The sequence below is a fragment of the Acipenser ruthenus genome, chromosome 4, assembly GCF_902713425.1.
Source record: "Acipenser ruthenus chromosome 4, fAciRut3.2 maternal haplotype, whole genome shotgun sequence".
NCBI lineage: Eukaryota > Metazoa > Chordata > Actinopteri > Acipenseriformes > Acipenseridae > Acipenser > Acipenser ruthenus.
Window position 1 is genome coordinate 7,826,967 of NC_081192.1, and position 20,052 is coordinate 7,847,018.

The window sequence follows — 20,052 nt, forward strand, 5'->3', positions numbered from 1 at the left end:
CATTCCTGATCATCACTAAATTCTGTCTTGTGAATACATAACAATGGCATCCAAGCAAAGCATTGGGTGGAATTTCTTTACCAAGCAGGAGAAAATGGAATTCACAAACTCTGCCAAGGAAATATTTCATTCAAAGGAGGAAGCACACTTACTTAATGTGCTCCACATTATTTTATTTTTATTTTATTTATTCTCTTATTTTTAAATAAAGGCTTCTTAGTTTGGTAAGCAACTATATCTGTGCAATACCTGTAGATAAAGCATTCCATATTGGAAGCCACACGGTTATTATTATTAATGGATCACAGCGTTATCAATGACATAAATCAACAGGATGTTGTTATGTTGTTTTGTTTCCAATTTAGTTCTTGAGAAGAATAGTTGCCGCAGTTATTATTGACGTTTACTTGCCACTCCCTGTGTTGTTCTTTTCTTAAAACCCGACGGGTACCCGTGCCGAACCAATATATATACAGTGACTTACAAAAGTATTCAGACCCCTGACCAATTCTCTCATATTACTGGATTACAAATGGTACATTGAAATTTTGTTCTGTTTGATATTTTATTTTAAAACACTGAAACTCAAAATCAATTATTGTAAGGTGACATTGGTTTTATGTTGGGAAATATTTTTAAGAAAAATAAAAAACTGAAATATCTTGCTTGCATAAGTATTCAAACCCTGTGCTGTGGAAGCTACCAGTTTATACCGATGAAAGAAACTGCCCTAACGAGGACACAATTACCTTACCATTGGCCTCCACCTGTGAACCATTAAAGTTGCTGTCACATTTTCTGGATAAAAACCCCACTGTTGAAGGATCGTTGGTCAGGCTGTGAATCTGAAGGAAAATGAAGACCAAAGAGCATTCTACAGAAGTTAGAGATAAAGTAATACAAATGCATAGATTAGGGAAAGGGTACAAAATAATATCCAAGTGTTTGGATATCCCAGTGAGCACAGTTGGATCAGTAATCAGGAAGTGGAAGCTGCATCACACCACCCAGGCACTGCCAAGAAAAGGCCGTCCCTCAAAACTCAGCGCTCAAACAAGAAGGAGACTTGTGAGAGAAGCCACAGAGAGGCCAACAATCACTTTGAAGGAGCTACAGAGTTCAGTGGCTGGGAGTGGAGTAATGGTGCACCAATCAACCATATCAAGAGCTCTGCATAACACTGGCCTGTATGGGAGGGTGGCAAGAAAGAAGCCGTTCCTCAAAAAGTACCATCTGAAAGCACGTCTGGAGTTTGCCAGAAAGCATGAGAGTGACCCAGCTGCGATGTGGGAAAAGGTTTTGTGGTCAGATGAGACCAAGATAGAGCTTTTTGGCCAAAACTCAATGCGTTATGTGTGGCGCAAACCTAACACTGCCCATGCATCAAGACACACCATCCCTGCAGTGAAGTATGGTGGTGGCAGCATCATGCTGTGGGGATGCTTCTCATCAGCAGGGACTGGGCATCTTGTTAAAATTGAAGGAAGAATGGATGGAGCAAAATACATGGAAATACTGCAAGAGAACCTGCTTCAGTCCGCTAAAAGACTGAAGCTTGGGAGGAAATTCACCTTTCAGCAGGACAATGATCCCAAGCACAAGGCCAAAACAACATTGGAGTGGCTCTGGAACAAAAAGGCGAATGTCCTACAGTGGCCCAGTCAAAGTTCTGATCTCAATCCCATTGAGAATCTGTGGCACTATTTGAAAATTGCGGTCCACAAGCGTCGTCCAACCAACCTGAACAACCTGGAGCAAATCTGCCAAGAAGAATGGGCCAAAATCACTCTGACACTGTGTGCAAGCTGGTACATACTTACCCCAAACGACTTAAAGCTGTTATTGCAGCGAAAGGTGGCTCTACCAAATATTAATAATGCAAGCAAGATATTTCAGTTTTTTATTTTTCTTAAAAATATTTCCCAACATAAAACCAATGTCACCTTACAATAATTGATTTTGAGTTTCAGTGTTTTAAAATAAAATATCAAACAGAACTAAATTTCAATGTACCATTTGTAATTCAGTAATATGAGAGAATTGGTCAGGGGTCTGAATACTTTTGCAAGGCACTGTATATATATATATATATATATATATATATATATATATATATATATATATATATATATATATATATATATATATTATATATATTACACTCATAGTCATGGATTCGGGGTCAATAACTGACAAAAATAACCATTTCGCGATTTGAGCACTGACAAATTCAAAGAACTAAATGAATGTGTTTAAGCAAATTATTTTGCTTAAATTGCGAAATGTAAAATATCAAAGCAGCAAAGAACAAAACACAAAAGAAGAGACGCCACCCCCCCCCCCCCCCATTAAAGAGTTTTAAAATGTATAAAGTATTTACTCCAGTCTTAATTTCTTCGCACATTTATATACGGTAACAAGGTCTATCAAAGCATGTTGAAGAGCATGCCGCATATTGCATCTCTACTTGCGATCGAGATGGACTACACGGGACATGTACAGAATGGTTCACTAATGTACACACATTATTCAATTTAATTATTTGTCATCTGTGTGAAGCTTCAAAAGTTAGTTTGGAAAAGCAAATGACAGAAATGTTATCAATAAACTAGTAATGAGAACCTAAATAAAGGAAATGATGATTAATGTAAATATAGCTTAAAAAATGCTCACCAGTAGAAGTGTCCTACAGTATCTCTTCACTCCTCAATACTGCGGCCTTTCGTAAAATCCCTCGCGAAGCAGTTTTCATTTGTTATGGCAAAGAATAAGAGTAGCACCTGTTGGATAATAAAGTTAAAACACCAGTTAAAAAAAAAAAAAAAAAAGAGGTTACCAAAAATACAAAAAATCCTTGAGAAGTGCCCAATTACTTAACCCATTGTTTTCTCTCCCCCAATTTTAATATCCAATTACATGCAGCAGCTTCCCACAACATCTCTGGAGAGATGCAGGTAAGCGGGCGTCTTCCAATCCCAACGCCGAGCCAAATCACTTTTTTGGAGAAGACCAGAAGTCTGTATGTGTTTTATGCTTTGACACTCAGAGGAGGGGAGGTAGAATGTGACCACATTGTGGCTCCTCCTGTCCTGCTTCATGGGCAAATTACATGAGTGGCTTCAGAAAATAGCATTAAAAGCAGACAGCTGATAAAACCCCAAATCACATTCATATATTACTCCGTGTCCCACTGTCACTTTTGTGATGTGATTAGCTTTCTCACAAAGAATGATTCACTGTTGGACAGTAGAAATGAATGCATGGGTTTTGTTCGGGAATTGCTTGAAACTACAGTACAGTATATCTCTGGAAATTACATTTAGAATACAATTTTTTAAAAAGATCAGCACAGTTGCCCATGTTCTAATATATCAGTAACTGTTGCTGTGTGTATATAGAGGGTGATCCAAGTCAAATTATCCTTTAGATTTGTATTGATTACAAACCTCCCACTGGTTTTAGGTTGTACTACAGGCTAATTTTCACTAAGCAGGATTCGATTTGAGCTCAAATCAACATTATTTGGACGGGCAAAACACATTCTGGTGCGAGTCCTACAGCCATGAGCAATCGGATTCCCCATTCATGCTCATTACAGTCCATGCAATGAAAGTAACCTCTGGGTGTACTGCACTGTACTGGGTGAGAAACATCTTCACAGCAGTATTCAAACTTATTATGTATTTCCACTTTCACTAAAAAATACAAATCTGCAAGCTTGTTTAAAAGCATTGCTATTTTTAAAACTGGGTACTGTATAGTAAGTTAAACATCCCCAGTTGAGGATTTATAGTACAGTACTAGAACTGTATTATATTGTACTGCCCGGTCTGCCTGCCTTCCTGCCCTCCCTCTACCTGGTGAACACAATAACTGCCTTGATTTTGCTCCACACTTTTTATCATACAATCTTACCCTCCTATAGACCCAGCGGATCCCATTTGGATAGATTCCGATAAACTCTCGAATTTATGCACAGATTTAACCTTTCAGGTAATACGTGATTAGGAGCACCCTTTGTATGTGCGTGCACTGGTGCACTGGTTAGAATTGCCTTCAACAGAGTAAATTCAACTCATTCTTTTGGAGAACAAATACCAGTAAAGAGAAGAAAATTCTATTAGGTATACTAGCATGATTCCAATAATAAAAATAAGTAAATAAGCGTTTTCACACATTTAGACTGAAAAAAAGACAGAAAATTAACAAGCATGACAATTTTCACAAACAATGAACATCAAAGGAACTGTGAAGTTGAACAAAAAAAAAAAGTATTCACACTAGTAAACGGGAATGGGTGTAAACATGAACTCCACAACCAGACTGCAGATTGCTAGCGTAAAGAACTTACCTTGAATGCTCATTTCTGAATGTTTCCAAAAAATTCAATGGTACTAATCAAGACAACCTGTAAGGACACAAAGAAAGGTGTCAAGTTTTGCACTACACCGGAATTCCCCCAGATAGAGTCACAATAGTTCCTAATACAAAAAACACCTTCCACAGACAAGCAGTTGTTAAGCATGTACATAGAGCTTATACATGGACAGTATATACTTTTCACTACACTACACACGCACATACTATGGTCACTACTCTATAATTACATTAGGGCTGTCAGTTAAGCCTTCAAATAGCAATCTATTAATTGGGCACCCAAAATATAATCGTTCGAAAAAATATTGTGGATTGTACTGCCCACAGAAATTTCCGCTCTCCCCCTCCTCTCCCACTGACATGATTATTTTCATATAATTGCTGTTCTGTAAAAGCTTGAGCACAATAATAGAATGTGAGGTGTAATTAACTAATACAGCTTTGTGCGTGGTACTGAAGGAGTACCCACATAAAAATGTTTTATCAGCTGTGGGCTGGACCGATTACATCGACTAGATGTGGTCATCAATCAGGAAACCTAGAGAGAGCATGCAGCCCGGTTTGAAAAATACATAGTAAAAAAAAAAAAAAAAAAAAAAAAAACACACAACAACAACAACAACAACAACAACAACAACATTAAAAAAAACTGCATTCCCAGGATTAACAGTTAATTTTGAAACTCCAAAGAAGCGCAAACTATATACAGTTTTCTTCAATGTGCACAATTTATTTACATGTGGTCCACCTGCTCTGGATCCAAGGCGGCATACTTTTTGTTTACATCGAATACATAGAGGGCGTGTACTTGCAAAGCATTTTCAAAACTGATTCGCTGGTAGTCAGGATGAGACCAGCAAATCAGATGCTAGTTAACACATAAGCAGGAAAAGAAGAACACGCCCACTGCTTGTCTTTGGCAGAAATACTATAAATATCAACGCAGGGCCGTTCGGTGCAGTTTCGTTGATAAATTTAAATGTTATTAACTATGCACGTTATGGGGCTCCCGAGTGGCGCATTCGTTAAATACACTCTGCCCGAAGGGCAGGATACGCCCTATGTCTTGGAGATCGCCGGTTTGAATCCAAGCTATGCCACTACCGACCATGGACGGGAGTTCCCAGGTGGCGGTGCACAATTGGCCAAGCACTGCCCGGGTGGAGTAGGGGTTCGGTCGGCTGGGGTCCTTGGCTCACCACACACCAGCGACCCCCTGTGGCTGGCCAGGCGTCTGCAGGCTGCCCTGTACGCAATTCAGAACTGCGTGGTCCTCCAACGCTGTAAGTTCTGGATATGGCTGCATGGTGAGTCTGCAGTGTGAAAAGAAGCAGTTGGCTGATGCCACACGCTTCGGAGGACAGCGTGTGTTCATCTTCGTACTAGGATACACACACCACAGTCTAAATGTATGTCTAGGCAAATTAGCACACAAACACGCATATCATTTTAATTCACAAACCCTCAGACACACAGTAACAAACATATTTAAGCGAATGGAACAATACTATTATATTGCCTTTGTCTACAGTAGGAGCCCAGAAACGCCAGTTCTAGGAAGAATGTTGAACATAATAAAAATTACAAAAACCTTTAAACTATTTTATGCGTAATGGTTTAGCAATGTATTTTTTTTTTTTTTAAAGCTGTTTAAATCAGGTGGTTGGCAGTAGGTTTGTAAAGCTATAGATTGACTTAATTATTTTTAATACAACTTTGCGCTGTGAGACCAACAGCTCAATGCCCACTGAAACGGCCACAAAACAAAATTATTTACCTTATCCAATGGTCATATAGGAAACCACAACGTATTAAACAAGCGTCATCGCCGTTCTTCTGGGTAATGTAGTTTAGAGCGTCATCGCCGTTCTTCTGGGTAATGTAGTTTAGAGCGTCATCGCCGTTCTTCTGGGTAATGTAGTTTAGAGCGTCATCGCCGTTCTTCTGGGTAATGTAGTTTAGAGCGTCATCGCCGTTATTCTGGGTAATGTAGTTTAGAGCTTCATCGCCATTCTTCTGGGTAATGTAGTTTAAAAACCAATCCTTTAACCTTCCACTCTGGTGAACATTCTACCTGTTTGAGGTCTGACTGACATAACATGACTTATATTCTAAATAGCTGAGAGTCTGAATGAAGATTATTAAGAAACAACGTTTTCACTCTATGATGACATATACCCTATGATTACCTAGTTTGAATGTAAAAAGTTTTAAAATGTACTCAAATTCACATTTCTTTAAAAATGTCTCCACAAGTGTAATTTAGTGATTGCCTACCTAAAAGTAACAGTGGTAGCCGTGTGTGTGTGTGTGTGTGTGTGTGTGTGTGTTTTGTGGGATGATGAGGGGGCAAGCAGATTTAAGGACAAGTAGATTTTTCAAACATTTTGTCCCTTGGACAAGAAGTTTTTTTTCCAATATTGCACACCCCTGTAGTGTACAGTAAACTAGATAGAAGAGTGCACAGTGAACGTTACTGACTGTTATGAAATACCAAGTCCTAAAATGTCATTCTCTTTATGTTTTTGCACAGACTTAATTAGTCATACATAACATGCAAGAAGGGAAACAAAAATTGTACCTCTCACTTCATGGGGATGGTCCTACTGTAAACACACTAGGGAACTTTGCTGCCCAAATACATTATTTTTGTTTTGTCCATTTCAGTAGGTTTATTACAATTCACACACTATTGCCATTATTTCATGCTGTAGGTTTCACATTGCCCTGTGAAACATGCACACATTATGGTAAAGTGAATTCTTTTTTTTTTTTTTTTTAAATGGTCCTTTTTCTGAAGCTATTAGTGAAGAAAATGTATTGATTGCTCCTTGCACATACTTCCATGCTTCAGTTCATGGCTACATTATCATTGAAAACATGTCACGCATAGGAAAAGCAGCGACTGGTACTAAAGGTGAGCACATTTTAGAGTACAGTAGAAAACATTTGGACTATTTAGGTATTTTTGGGGGGAAAAACCTCAACTCCCAGAAGCAAGTCAGCTGTGTTCCTTCAACAGGAAGTACGCAATAGAAAACAAGAGTGCAAAAAATACCACTACAATTAAACACATGGTTAACAAATTGCACCTTTCATAGTAAAAATAAATAAAATAAACTGAGATCTACGAACAGATGGCAATGCAGGCTGTAAGATCAGGGTTACTGGGATTATTTTGATATCTCTGTGCACTTTAAGCCTTGCAATTACCAGTTGTTGCACCAAATAATATACACATAGGGCCCAATTGAGTGGCATGGTGTGCTGCAATATAAGCAACTAGAGAGGAAATACTGTTTAAAACGCATTAGCCCTACTTCTCAGAATACTTTGTTGAATACATACTGAAATAATGCATACAGCATACAACCCTTATCAAGGCAGCTATGTTACTGTAAGTCCGTAAGACCAGGATTTCACCAACATAATGGAGGCCCACAGACAGATCCGCACTGAATGGAAAGATGAAATGCATGGAAGATAACTAATACAGCAAACTTCTCAACGCAGAAATGTTTAGCCAGTAACCGTGAAACAAAGGGTGGCTGTGGCAGGGCAAAAGCCCTAATGTAAATAGTATGCGTGTGTTGTGAATATAGGGTTGGTAGGGAGGGGGGTTCAAATCCTGCCTGTCATAATACATGTGGGAATGTGGCTGAGGCCTTAATTGAATAATTGATGATAATTAGGCTCAAGCCACGTTATTTAAGGAAGTGAAAATCCTTTGTTTGGTGTTGGAGAGTTTGTGTGCTGTGTTTCAATGAAGACGGCTGCTCAGCCTGAAACTACAAGGTATGTTGATTACAAGTGTTTTGTTTAAACCTTTATTTTGGCCCTCGTGCCAGTTTGTTTTTCTTTGTTGTTTTAAACAACTGTAGCTTTTCCTGACTCTGAGTTTTTATATATATAAAATAGATGGGCTTTAGTGAGTTACAGGAAAATAATTTCATCTAGGGCTTCTGTGATGTCATAAATTACGAGACCGAAGACGGAATTGTTTTCCTGTAACTCACTGAAGAGGCCCATCTATTATTTTTTTATATAATACATGGATACCCTTGTGATGCTAATATTAAAGATGACGAGGTTCAGCAGTACAGTGCGGTTTTTCGAAATGTAGTGTTTCAGTGCTGTACAGACGTTCTGTGTCGTTATCTGTTTTTCTGAGATACAAATGTACCAGCTTTGCTTTACTGTGGATGTTGTCGAGTGATTGAAAATGAGACATTTTGTGTTTGAATTGAAAGTGATGGTCGCGAGGAGTCGAATGGGTCAAAATGCAAGTATATTTTCCTCTAGAGGAATTATCACTTTTAGGACGTCACTACTGTGGTATTATGCCTTTTTTTAGAATGGCTCAGGATGCAAATATAGCCTTCATCCATGTAATTATATATACAATATATATATATAGTATTACTTTGAATTAAAGCCACCCTCAAATTAACGCCTCACTCAGATATCAGCTTTTTAATAGACGACGCCCTCAATAATTACGATTTCCATTACACGAGAGTAGATGTTAAAACATCATGCTGATTTGAACTCTGCTCTCGCCAAGATAAGCACCAACTAAGACGTAGCTTTACAGTAAACTAATGTGATCCATATGTGTCTCCATCCATTTACGTTTCCTTCCATATGATGATGTAGATATCCTTCTGTCTGGTGCTGATGACTGAAGTGTAATGCTGGCTCCAGGGATCAGCTTATTTTGCCTCCCTGGCGCATCAGCACACACAACGGCTGCGATGCTGGCTCCTGGGATCAACCACAGTGCTGTCTCCCCAGCGCATCAGCATGACAACCGTCTGGACTGAGCTAAGTAGGGTACATCTGTGGGGTCTTCAAGTGGGCACCTTCCATCCTCAGTGTTTCGTCGACTAGCCCACGACACCTCAAGAGAGCTCGACGGCGATTCTGGCGTCCCAGCATCACCCCCCTCCGTCCCCCACTCAACTCAGCCCAGCTTACTTACCTGTACATCAGCGTTTCTTTCTTTCTATTGTGCTTGAGATCCCCAGCCAAAATCTTTCCATCTCAACCACAGCCAGTTGCTGCTCCCCTCTGCTGCTTCAGATAAGTTCTTCACTGTGCGACACAACTCTTGGCCACTGAATCCGACGTCTCTGAGAAACCGGGTTGTAGAGTGTGCCACAAATCCTCGACAACCCACTTCCACTGGGTAAACCCGGACTCTCCATCCTCGCTTTTCCGCTTCAGTGGCTAGTTGAGTATACCGCAGTTTCTTCCTCTCATACGCCTCATCTACAGCATCCTCCCATGGCACTGTTAACTCTACCAGATGAACAAGGCGTGCTGATCCAGACCACAAGACAATATCTGGTCGAAGGTTAGTGGTGGCAATCTCAGGTGGAAAAATAAGCCGTTGACCAACATCTGCCAGCATTTTCCAGTCTCTAGCAGCTTCCAGTTGTCCTGGGTGAGGGTTTTAACACCTTTTCTTGGTGGTTGCTCTCCTGGACGGAGGAATGTTGTCTTTTGTGTGTAATGTTTTGATGGAACAGGTGGCAACTTATTGGTCATGTTACGTTTGTCTTCCAATGCTAAGGCCAAACATCGCAGCACCTGGTCATGGCGCCAAGTAAACCGTCCTTGGCTAAGAGCCACCTTACATCCTGTCAAAATGTGCCTTAATGTTGCAGGTGATGAACACAAAGGACATGAGGGATCCTCTCCTACCCAGAGGTTTAGGTTCTGTGGTGATGGGAGAACATCATATGTTGACCTGATGAGGAAACTGATCCTGCTCTGTTCCATTGACCATAGGTCTTGCCAGCCAATCTTGCGTTGTTCCACACTCTCCCATCTCATCCATTCTCCCTGCTTGGCCTGGGAAATGGCCTTTATACACCTCATCCTCTCCTCCTGCTTTTGCACCTCGTTGACTACCAGCTTCCTCCTTTGAGCTGGGGCTGCCTTGTGCCATGTAGGAGGAGCTTAACTAAGTCAAAGACCCCCTCTTCCATGCTGAACTTGCCCCATGATATCACCAATTCGAAGGGCAGCCTTTGCATCTTCCACAGCTTTCTTTGCCGCCCACTTTCTTCCAGTTTTCAACACAGGTGCTGCCTCCCTTACGCATTTGTCGCGTGACTCTACTAATGTCATTTCCAGTCTGACCTTGGCGCACTTAAACTCCTCGGTTAGAGCGGAGACTGGTAGCTGCAGTATTCCTTTACCATAAAGTCCCACTCTGCAGAGGCAGCGTGGAACTCCCAACCATTTCCTGATGTATGAACTAATTAAAGCTTCCAGCTTCTCTACTGTTGTCAAAGAAACCTCATACACAGTCAGTGGCCACAGCAACCTCGGCAGTAGACCAAACTGAAAGCACCAGAGTTTTAGTTTGCCTGGTAGAGCGCAGCTGTCTATGCTCTTCAACCCTTCCACTGCTTGTTGTCTAACTTCTCCCACACGAACTGTGTCCTTTAGATCCCCGTCGTACCATCTCCCAAGACTCTTCACTGGCTTCTCAGACACTGTTGGTATTGCCTCACCATTAATGAAAAATGTTTTATCTGCTACTTTGCCTTTAATTATAGAGATGCTCCTTGATTTAGTGGGCTTGAATTGCATTCGTGCCCATTCAATGTTATTGGTTAATTTGACCAATAACCGATTAGTGCAGGCTACTGTTGTAGTCATGGTTGTCAAGCGCTCTCCTCCTACTACCCATTTCGATGCCCTAATGATTACTTAAAGGTATTTTTTTTCTACCCCTGCTCAAAAAATAAAGAAACGTGCAACTCTGCCTATGTACATGACACCCCCGAAGAGACTGCAACCTCAATCCAGCTTGTAATACAAACTAATGTACACCCACCTTAGTAAGCAAATGTTATTTTATAATACAGTCCCGACAAACAACCCAAGATGAACTACTTACAGCACAGCAGTCCTTCACGTCCCTATTTTTCCAGCAGAGTTCAGTGCCAAAACAGACAGCCCTTGTTTTATCCCCTGCTCAGAGGAACTAGAGCTTTGCGCTATCTGAAAGCTGGTTGTAAATATCTTCTTGTAGGGGGTTTAGTTGTTTTGTTTTTTTATTCAATTAGAATTTTACTCAGTCCTGTACAATCATATAAAAAAAAAAAATACTTGGTTACCATCTATGAGAAGGTTTAGTTTCGGTTTCTCTTACAGAGAAATTACAAACAAGCAGGTAAATTACAGTGAGAAAAAAAATAATAACCGAGTAGGATATATTTGTTTTAACAGAAATCAAACCGATATTCAGAGGTAATATTTTTCGTTAAGAAAAACAACTGCATCACACTCAACTACCGTTCTCTCTCCTCTTCTTGTCTCGCCCCATAACAACCAATACACACTCCTGATTCAATGGTACAGTACTCCCCTGACCTCCCAACTCCCACCAAATAGGCTCTCGTTAACTGTCAGTAAATGTACTGTATTCAAGCCCCAAAAACACACAAAAGTATAGTGCTGCAGATCGGAGCCGCTCATGGAGCCGTTTCCAAAATGCCTAAATCATTTAATAAATATTGCAGTGTTTGTAAAGCATAGTATTATTAATAAAGTCCGTCCTCGTATAATCACTGCCCTCGTTTAAGGGCCGCAGTCATTTTGATCAATTTAAAATAAATGCTGCTGCGCCAGATTGAAGTAATATGGTCTCTCTCTCTCTCTCTCTCTCTCTCTCTCTCTCTCTCTCTCTGGTCAAAAGTTTTAGAGCACCCCCATTTTTCCAGTTTTTATTGAAATTTAAGCAGTTCAAGTCCAGTGAATAACCTGAAATGGTACAAAGGTAAGCGGTAAACTGCCAGAGGTTAAAAAAAAAGTTTAGGTTACCAAAAACTGAAAAATAATGTACATTTCAAAGTTATACAAAAAGGCCTTTTTCAGGGAACAAGTAATGGGTTAACGACTTACAGCTGTTCTGCAGCAATGGAAGTAAATTAAGCCTTGAAAGTTGATGCTAACAATTCCTACAGATGTCCCAACTTTTGTTGATTACTTACAAACCCTCTGTCTGTATAAAAGCAGTGTTGGAACAGACAGTGTTACTACACCCTATTAAGCATTATTTGGACAGTAAAAAGGCAATTAACAAAGGAAGACAAAAAGACCATTATAACCCTTAAAAGTATAGGTCTTTCCTTTAGAGAAATTGCAAAGAAAGCCAAGGTGTCAGTGAGTACAGTTTCCTACACCAGCAAAAGGCACTTGGAAACTGGAGGAAACTCTGACAGGAAGAGGTCTGGCAGACCCAAAGCCACAACAGAATCAGAAGACAAGTTTCTGAGAGTCAACAGCTTGCGTGATAGGCGGCTCACAGGACAACAGCTTCAAGCACAGCTTAACACTGGTCGAAGTAAGCAAGTCTCAGTTTCAACTGTGAAGAGAAGACTTCGAGCTGCAGGTTTGACAGGTCGAGTGGCAGTAAGAAAGCCATTGCTAAGATGGCAAAATAAGAAAAAGAGGCTTGCCTGGGCCATGAAGCACCGCCAGTGGACTACTGAAGACTGGAAGAAGGTCTTATGGACCGATGAATCAAAATTTGAAATCTTCGGTTCATCACGCAGGGTTTTTGTACGCCGTCGAGTAGGCGAAAGGATGGTTCCTCGGTGTGTGACATCAACTGTCAAACATGGAGGAGGAAGCGTGATGGTCTGGGGCTCTTTTGCTGGATCCAGAGTCAGCGACTTGCACAGAGTGAGTGGCATCCTGAACCAAAACTGCTACTACAGCATTTTGCAGCGCCATGCAATAACCTCTGGTATACGCCTAGTTGGTCAGGGGTTCATCCTACAGCAAGATAATGACCCGAAACATACCTCCAGGCTATGTCAGAACTACCTTAGAAGAAAAGAACAAGACGGTAGGCTTCAAATCATGGAATGGCCAGCACAGTCTCCAGACTTAAACCCCATCGAGCTGGTTTGGGATGAACTGGACAGAAGGGTGAAAGCAAAGCAACCTACAAGTGCAACACATTTGTGGGAACTTCTGCAACAGTGTTGGGAAGAACTTTCCGAACAATATTTGATTTCCATTGTAGAAAGAATGCCACGAGTGTGTTCGGCTGTTATATCTGCAAAAGGTGGCTACTAAAAATGTAGATTAAATTTTGTTAAACAAAACGATTCCATGATTTCTTTTTTATCTCCAATTGTTTATTTGTTCTATGCTTTAATTTCAGAGTACATTGAGACATTACTGCGTAAATTTAAAAAAACTGGAAAAATTGAGGTGTTCTAAAACTTTTGACCGGTAGTGTATATATATATAATCTCTATATATAATATACCTATCTATCTATCTATATATGTATCTATATATACACACACTGATTTGCAGAAGTATTCACCCCCCTGCAGTTTTCAGATTTTGTTGGCACCTGAGCGTACTCCACGACGCTTTCAAATTAGACTTTACCTGTAGAATCTACACAAACTACTCCACATTGATAAAGTTAAAAAATATAGAATATTTAAAATATAGAATATTTTAAAATGTACAGAGAAAAACAGATTAATCTCAGTTGCATAAGTATTCAACCCCTTTGCTACTGCAGCCCTAAATTAGCTCAGGTGCAAATGATTTGTTTGAAAGGTCACAAAATTAGTGAAATGGTTTCAGCCTGTTTGTACTCAAAGTGGTTTAACTTGTAGATCATTTCCCTCGGGAATATAAGCACTTTCAAGCTGCAATTCACATAGTGATCCAACAAAGCAACCATGAAGACCAATGGGCTTTCGAAACAAGTCAGGGATAAAGTGGTAGAGAGGCACAGAGCAGGAGAAGGGTACAAAAAAATTTCAATGGCGCTGATTATCCCTCTTAGCACAGTGAAGTCCATCATTAAGAAGTGGAAGATGCATTATACCACCCAGACACTACCCAGATCAGGTCGCCCTCCCAAACTGAGCAGCCGGGCAAGCAGGAAACTGCTTCGGGATGTCACTCTGAAGCCAACAATGACCTTGAGCGATTTGCAAAGTTCTGTGTGAGATGGGAGTCAGTGTTCACACATCAACAATGAGCCGGTCCCTACACAAAGCTGGCCTGTATGGACGGGTGGCAAGAAAGAAGCCATTACTCAAAAAGCCTCATCTTAAAGCACGTATGGAGGTTGTGAAAAAGCATGCAGATGATACTGCAGACATGTGGAAAAAGGTTTTGTGGTCAGACAAGACAAAAATTGAACTTTTCAGTCTAAATTCCAAGCGTTACGCCTGGCGCGAGCCCAACACTGCACATCACCCAGTCAACACCATCCCAACTGTCAAGCATGGTGGTGGCATTATCATGTTATGGGGATGCTTCTCTTCAGCAAGGACTTGGAAGCTTATCAGGATAGAGGGGAGAATGGATGGTGCAAAGCACAGGCGAATCCTTGAGGAAAACCTGTTTGAGTCAGCCAAGGAAGGAATTCACATTTCAGCAGGACAATGACCCGAAGCACAAAGCCAAAGCCACACTGGAGTGGTTGAACAAGAAGAGAATTAATGTTCTTGAGTGGCCCAGTCAAAGTCCTCACTTGAATCCAATAGGAAATTTATGGCGAGACTTGAAGATTGCAGTCCATCGACGATCCCCCAACAAACTTATCAGAACTGGAGCAATTTTCCTGTGAAGAATGGGCAAAAATTTCACCATCCTACTGTGCAAAGCTAGTAGAGACCTATCCAAAAAGACTTGTAGCAGTAATTGCTGCAAAAGGTGCTTCTACCAAGTACTGACTTAAGGGGCTGAATACTTATGCAACCAGTAAATTTCAATTTGTAAATTTTCTTTGCAAGTTTTGCTGACATTTAACCTCCTCCTCTTAACAGTGTTAAGTTTAAACACTACAGCTTTGAATAAAAAAAGTTTGTTTGAAAAACTGTGCATACATTATTTGTAATTCAACAAAATGTGACTGTTAGGGGGTGAATACTTCTGCAAACCACTGTATGTATGTATGTATGTATGTATGTATGTACTGTATGTATGTATATATTATATAATATATATATGCTTACATTAGTATAGCCACAAGACCACACTCACAGCAGCCAAAGTACAAACACAGCTAACAGTGAGTTGCACTTTAGTTGAAGATACTGTGTCCTAGTTGGCAGCCGTAAAGCAAATATTCCCAAATACCACAAAAGCTGGAATGGGTAAACAAATGAATGCAGACTAGTAATGTTTTAATTAAAACAGGCCAATTAAATTAAGATGAAAAGCAAAGACAAGGCATGGGCTCTGCAGTACATGTTAATTAAATATCATAATTGAATTATCCTTTAATTAGTCCAAAAGGTTATTACTGTTGCTAGGCAACTGCTTGTGGAGACCACATTTAATTCCAGCCGTTCTCTGGTAGACATTTTTAAGCCACAGGTGTTTTTTGCGACTCTGTACTAATCATCATTTTGAAAAATGATCATTTAAGCAATTCTGTAAATGACTTACTAAGCCGTGTCTCTCAAACATGTTTGTCTTAGAAACACTAAGTGCCTGTTAACAATGCCAGAATACAGTATGAGCTCATCTAGTGAGCTTTTCCCCAATAGCACCAAAACATTGTGTACTGTAGTTTCATAGAAATCTGAAATACAATATCTACTCATAAATAAAAAATGTCAGTATGTCAGTAGCATGCATCCCCTGCCACGCAGGTAAACAGAAATGTAGAACCATCAGTATGATGTAGATGCTGATGACGATGACGTATATCGAGAGTATAAGTACAGAATAAGAAATGGCAAAGCTGTATCAAAGACCTATGCAAATGAGGTGCCAACTGCACGGTTAAGTAAATTGCAGATTTACAATATATGGAATTAACTTCTGGCGTTCAAGATACATGTAAAAATGTAAGTGTGACATGCACAATTGAGAGGTAAAGTACTGCATAATATGGAATATGAAAAAAACAACTTTCTACTTTGCATTGCCTAATGGATAACACTTCTACACAACCACATATGTAGGCCTATTATTTGCACAGTACTATTAAACCCAAAACTGAGATTCTAAAAACAAAAGGCTTTAAAACATAGAAGAATTTTGTAGGGTAAAACACTTTTTTGTAAAACTATGCCAAGCAGACAAAGGTTTTGGCGAGTGTGCAAGGGCAGTAGCCAAAAGTTTTACCTTGGTGTTTTTAAAGTTAGGGGAGAAGACTGAAATACACGTGCCCCAAACCAAAAGAGCAGACTGTGCTTCTTTCACTTTCATCTTTTAGGATACTTAAACCAGATGGACAGTCAGTTTATACCTAGCCACATCCTTTTTTGCATTCAAGACTGAAGAGCAGGTACTGTATTGCAATTCCTGATCTTTAAAAGATCACAAAGCATTTACTTCCATATATCTAGGATTATGACAATTTTGGACACTGTGGGGATTTAAACTCATTCTAGAAGTCAATCCCAGTTTTACGCTGCACTTTTGGGTACTGTACTATAAAGAAACAAAGTAATAAATTAAGAGCAATTGTTCTCGTCCTTTTTCAAGGAACGGGACATTTGGTGTTTAAGGGTTCTTCCACAGATCACTACCAGCTCTGGACCAAAAACAAATGTACTGTATTTACTAAAAACTTCAGCATCCGAAGCACTGCTGACAATGTTGGGTGTGTTGAGCTGACCTTGGTGATAAGACGTTGATGTTAAATACATTTGACAGGGAGGGTGAATTGAATAAGGCTTGTTCGCCTCATCAAGCTTTGGTTCTGGGCCTTGGCCAACAGGCTTCATATGATTTGTTGCCAAGGTTCCGCAGCTGACTGGCTTGAAGCAGCGGGCAGAAGTCACTTGCTGATAGAACAGAAGTCACTTGCTGATCGAATGTAAATAACAACAGGGTGCATGCACATTACAAGGAGATAGAGTGGGTCTTTCTTAATTACAGTGGGCTCCTGTCCAAGTGCATTTGATGCATCCTGTAAGGTAGCTATTGAGTGACCAGTGCTTTGGTTTATTCTTTTTTTAAGGTCTTGGATTTTAATTTTTAAAAAGTCAACTACAGGCTGCTTCTGCTCGAGATCTAACTTCAATGGAATCAGTCGTTCTGCAGCAGTCTGTGCCGAGCTGTAAATGGGACCCTTTGTAACGTTTACATTTTTATTGTACCGTGTCCTGTAATCACGGGTCAGCACCATGTCGAGTGGAATAAAAAAAACACATCTTGGCCACGGACAAACACAATTACATGCGTGTGCGTGTTAGACGTATTCATTGCCACAGACACTGGTAACTCTTGCCACGGACATGCGTGTTCGTGTAGGGACGACTTGCGAACCCCAGATATACTTAAGGTGGTTTTGTATTGCAAGGAATATTTTTTATTTTTTTAAATAGTTGCACACAGTAAAAACAGGTTTTGTTAATTGGACAGATAGTAAAACCTTTTTTATTTTCAAATTTCAATGGCTTTATGTGGGGTTTGTTTTTTTAATTGCAACAAAACTGAAATATGAAATACTGCATTATTAATAGTAATAACTTTGCATGTTTTACAGTACAATTGCTGTCATCTCAATCCATAACATTTCCACAAACTGTACTTGACAAACCAAACTCTGCCCTCCATTTCACTGAATTTAACATACTAGTACAGTAGCAGCTAAGTCAAGACTCGGGAGACGAGAGAAAAACAGCAATCAGCCCGTGGATGTTGTGGCAGCACAAGTGACGGCAATGTTTGAAGCACTTCCCTAACGAGCCCATTTGACTTTGCATTCATCTCGCTTTACAGCAAAATACTTTCAACACATGCCTGTGCACACATTTTCTAGTTCGGCAGTTCCTGTAATTTGTGTTAGCTGAGACACACATGGCAATCATATTCCCACTGCGCCGGTCACACACACAAGTCACGAAATCAGACACCACGTTTAAATAAAAAAAAAAAATCCATGCGAAAACACAACACAACACACACACACATATACATATATATTACATTTGTAAAAAAAAAAAAAAAAAGTATACATTATTTTAGAATTACTTGCAATTATTACAGGTTAACGTGTCAGCTCCGACAATACACTTTGTACAAGTACAGGAGCATCGCGACTTTCAGTTCATTTCTTTATTTTAGAAAACCTAATAAGCATGTGCGACAGTGTGCCCGAAACCCGAAAGCAATGTTATGCAGACTGTTCATCCCTTGTCCAATTTAGTATGAGACATTGCGCCGATAACGACATGATCATTTACGGTACTGGTTCAATACAACAGAATTGGCATGGATATCCCTGCCTCAGTAGGGTCTACCGCGGTCCACACTGGGCTAGGTCAAATCAATCACATTCCGAGATATTATTAATGCGGGCACATTAATATGACTTAGAACACAGCGATCTACTCGACTAACTACACTACACACCACACCAGCATATCCTGTTTTCGTTTTCGTTTTTTTTTTTTTTCTTAAATTAAACACGAGGCTATTTCCTATATATCTGCCATTCAGTCAAAACAGTCACATTCTGGCATTAAAAACATGCCCCGTATGAACGCTTCACACTCACAAGGGCATTGCCCGGCTTAACTAAGCAATGAATTACTCGCTGTTCACTCCACTGTCCGAACCAGGCAAGCACAACCCAGGTCTTATTACGACTAGAGACAACAGAGCATACTTTCACTCAATACAAAAAGTGCAGCTTTACCCTGTGTGTCTTGACAGACAAGCTGTTCATTTAAATACATTAAATACACATAGATATTAAATATCCAGTTATTTACATACCGAATGCCTTCTAGTCGTAGTATTACGTCCCGGTTAGAAATTCAAACGCTCACGGCTGTGGCGGACGCTCAGTGTCTCTTCCACGCGATCCTTGTCAATCAAACCTCTGAGTCACTCCCCATTCTAGTGACGTACAACAGCTTTACAAATCACATCCAGAAACATCCAGTTCCACCCATAGGTGTCCTACCGTAAAATCCCGCAAATATGACGTCGGCAGACCTGGCTGCCCAGAGAGAACAGGCTATGTGGTCACTGTGAGACAGTAGAGGTCGAGACAAAGATGCACTTTCTTCTACACTGCAATAAATACAACCAAACAAGGAATGTATTCTTTAATAAAATAGTAAACGCCCACCCACTTTTTCCAAACATGGCAGACCCAGAAAAACTGGCTGTACTCCTAGGGGAGGGACATACAGCCCCACGGGCTGCCCAATACGTAGCCGCCTGCCACAACCAAAGGGGCACGCTGTGACACTCCGCAAGGAGCACAACTTGGGAGGAGAGGAAATGTATTGCTTGTAGCCACTGTATTATTATTTATTTTTGATTTATAGGCTAATTCTTTTATTTTATTTTTTTATCATTAACAGTACTATTTCCCATTCAATTTTATCACTTTTTTGTTCTTATATATATTTTATGCTTTATTATATTATATATAATAAAGCACCATTAAATTGAATTCGTAATAAGTTTGGTGACGCTGTTGTTAGAACGTTACAGTTGAAGCTGAGCGAGGGCAGTTTGAGCTTCAGTGTTTACACATTAAGACTTGTCTCAGTATTTTCACATCAAACGCTCAGTGTAAAAAAAAAAAAATTGTCAACAGTAAATCAGTTGACCAAAATTCCCAAAACAAATAGCTATAACAGGCACATGGTTGCATACAGTTGCTTAAAAAACGAGAAACTTAAAATGTTTAATTTGTTC

At 40.0% G+C, this 20,052-nt stretch overlaps 1 protein-coding gene across 3 annotated transcripts in view; it reads right to left on the reverse strand.

Moving 5' to 3' along the window:
• Nucleotides 1-19,299, reverse strand: part of LOC117399378 (protein PALS2-like) — a 51,753-nt gene extending 32,454 nt beyond the window's left edge. The window contains exons 1-3 of one of the 3 annotated variants that reach the window (XM_033998482.3): nucleotides 19,117-19,299; nucleotides 4,352-4,408; nucleotides 2,674-2,780 (exon numbers count right to left, since the gene is read on the reverse strand). The gene's annotated coding sequence lies outside the window, so the exon portion shown is untranslated. The remainder of the gene's footprint in view (nucleotides 1-2,673; nucleotides 2,781-4,351; nucleotides 4,409-19,116) is intronic. The other 2 variants (XM_033998481.3, XM_059021838.1) reach the window with 2 other exon arrangements.
• Nucleotides 19,300-20,052: the final 753 nt, after the last annotated feature.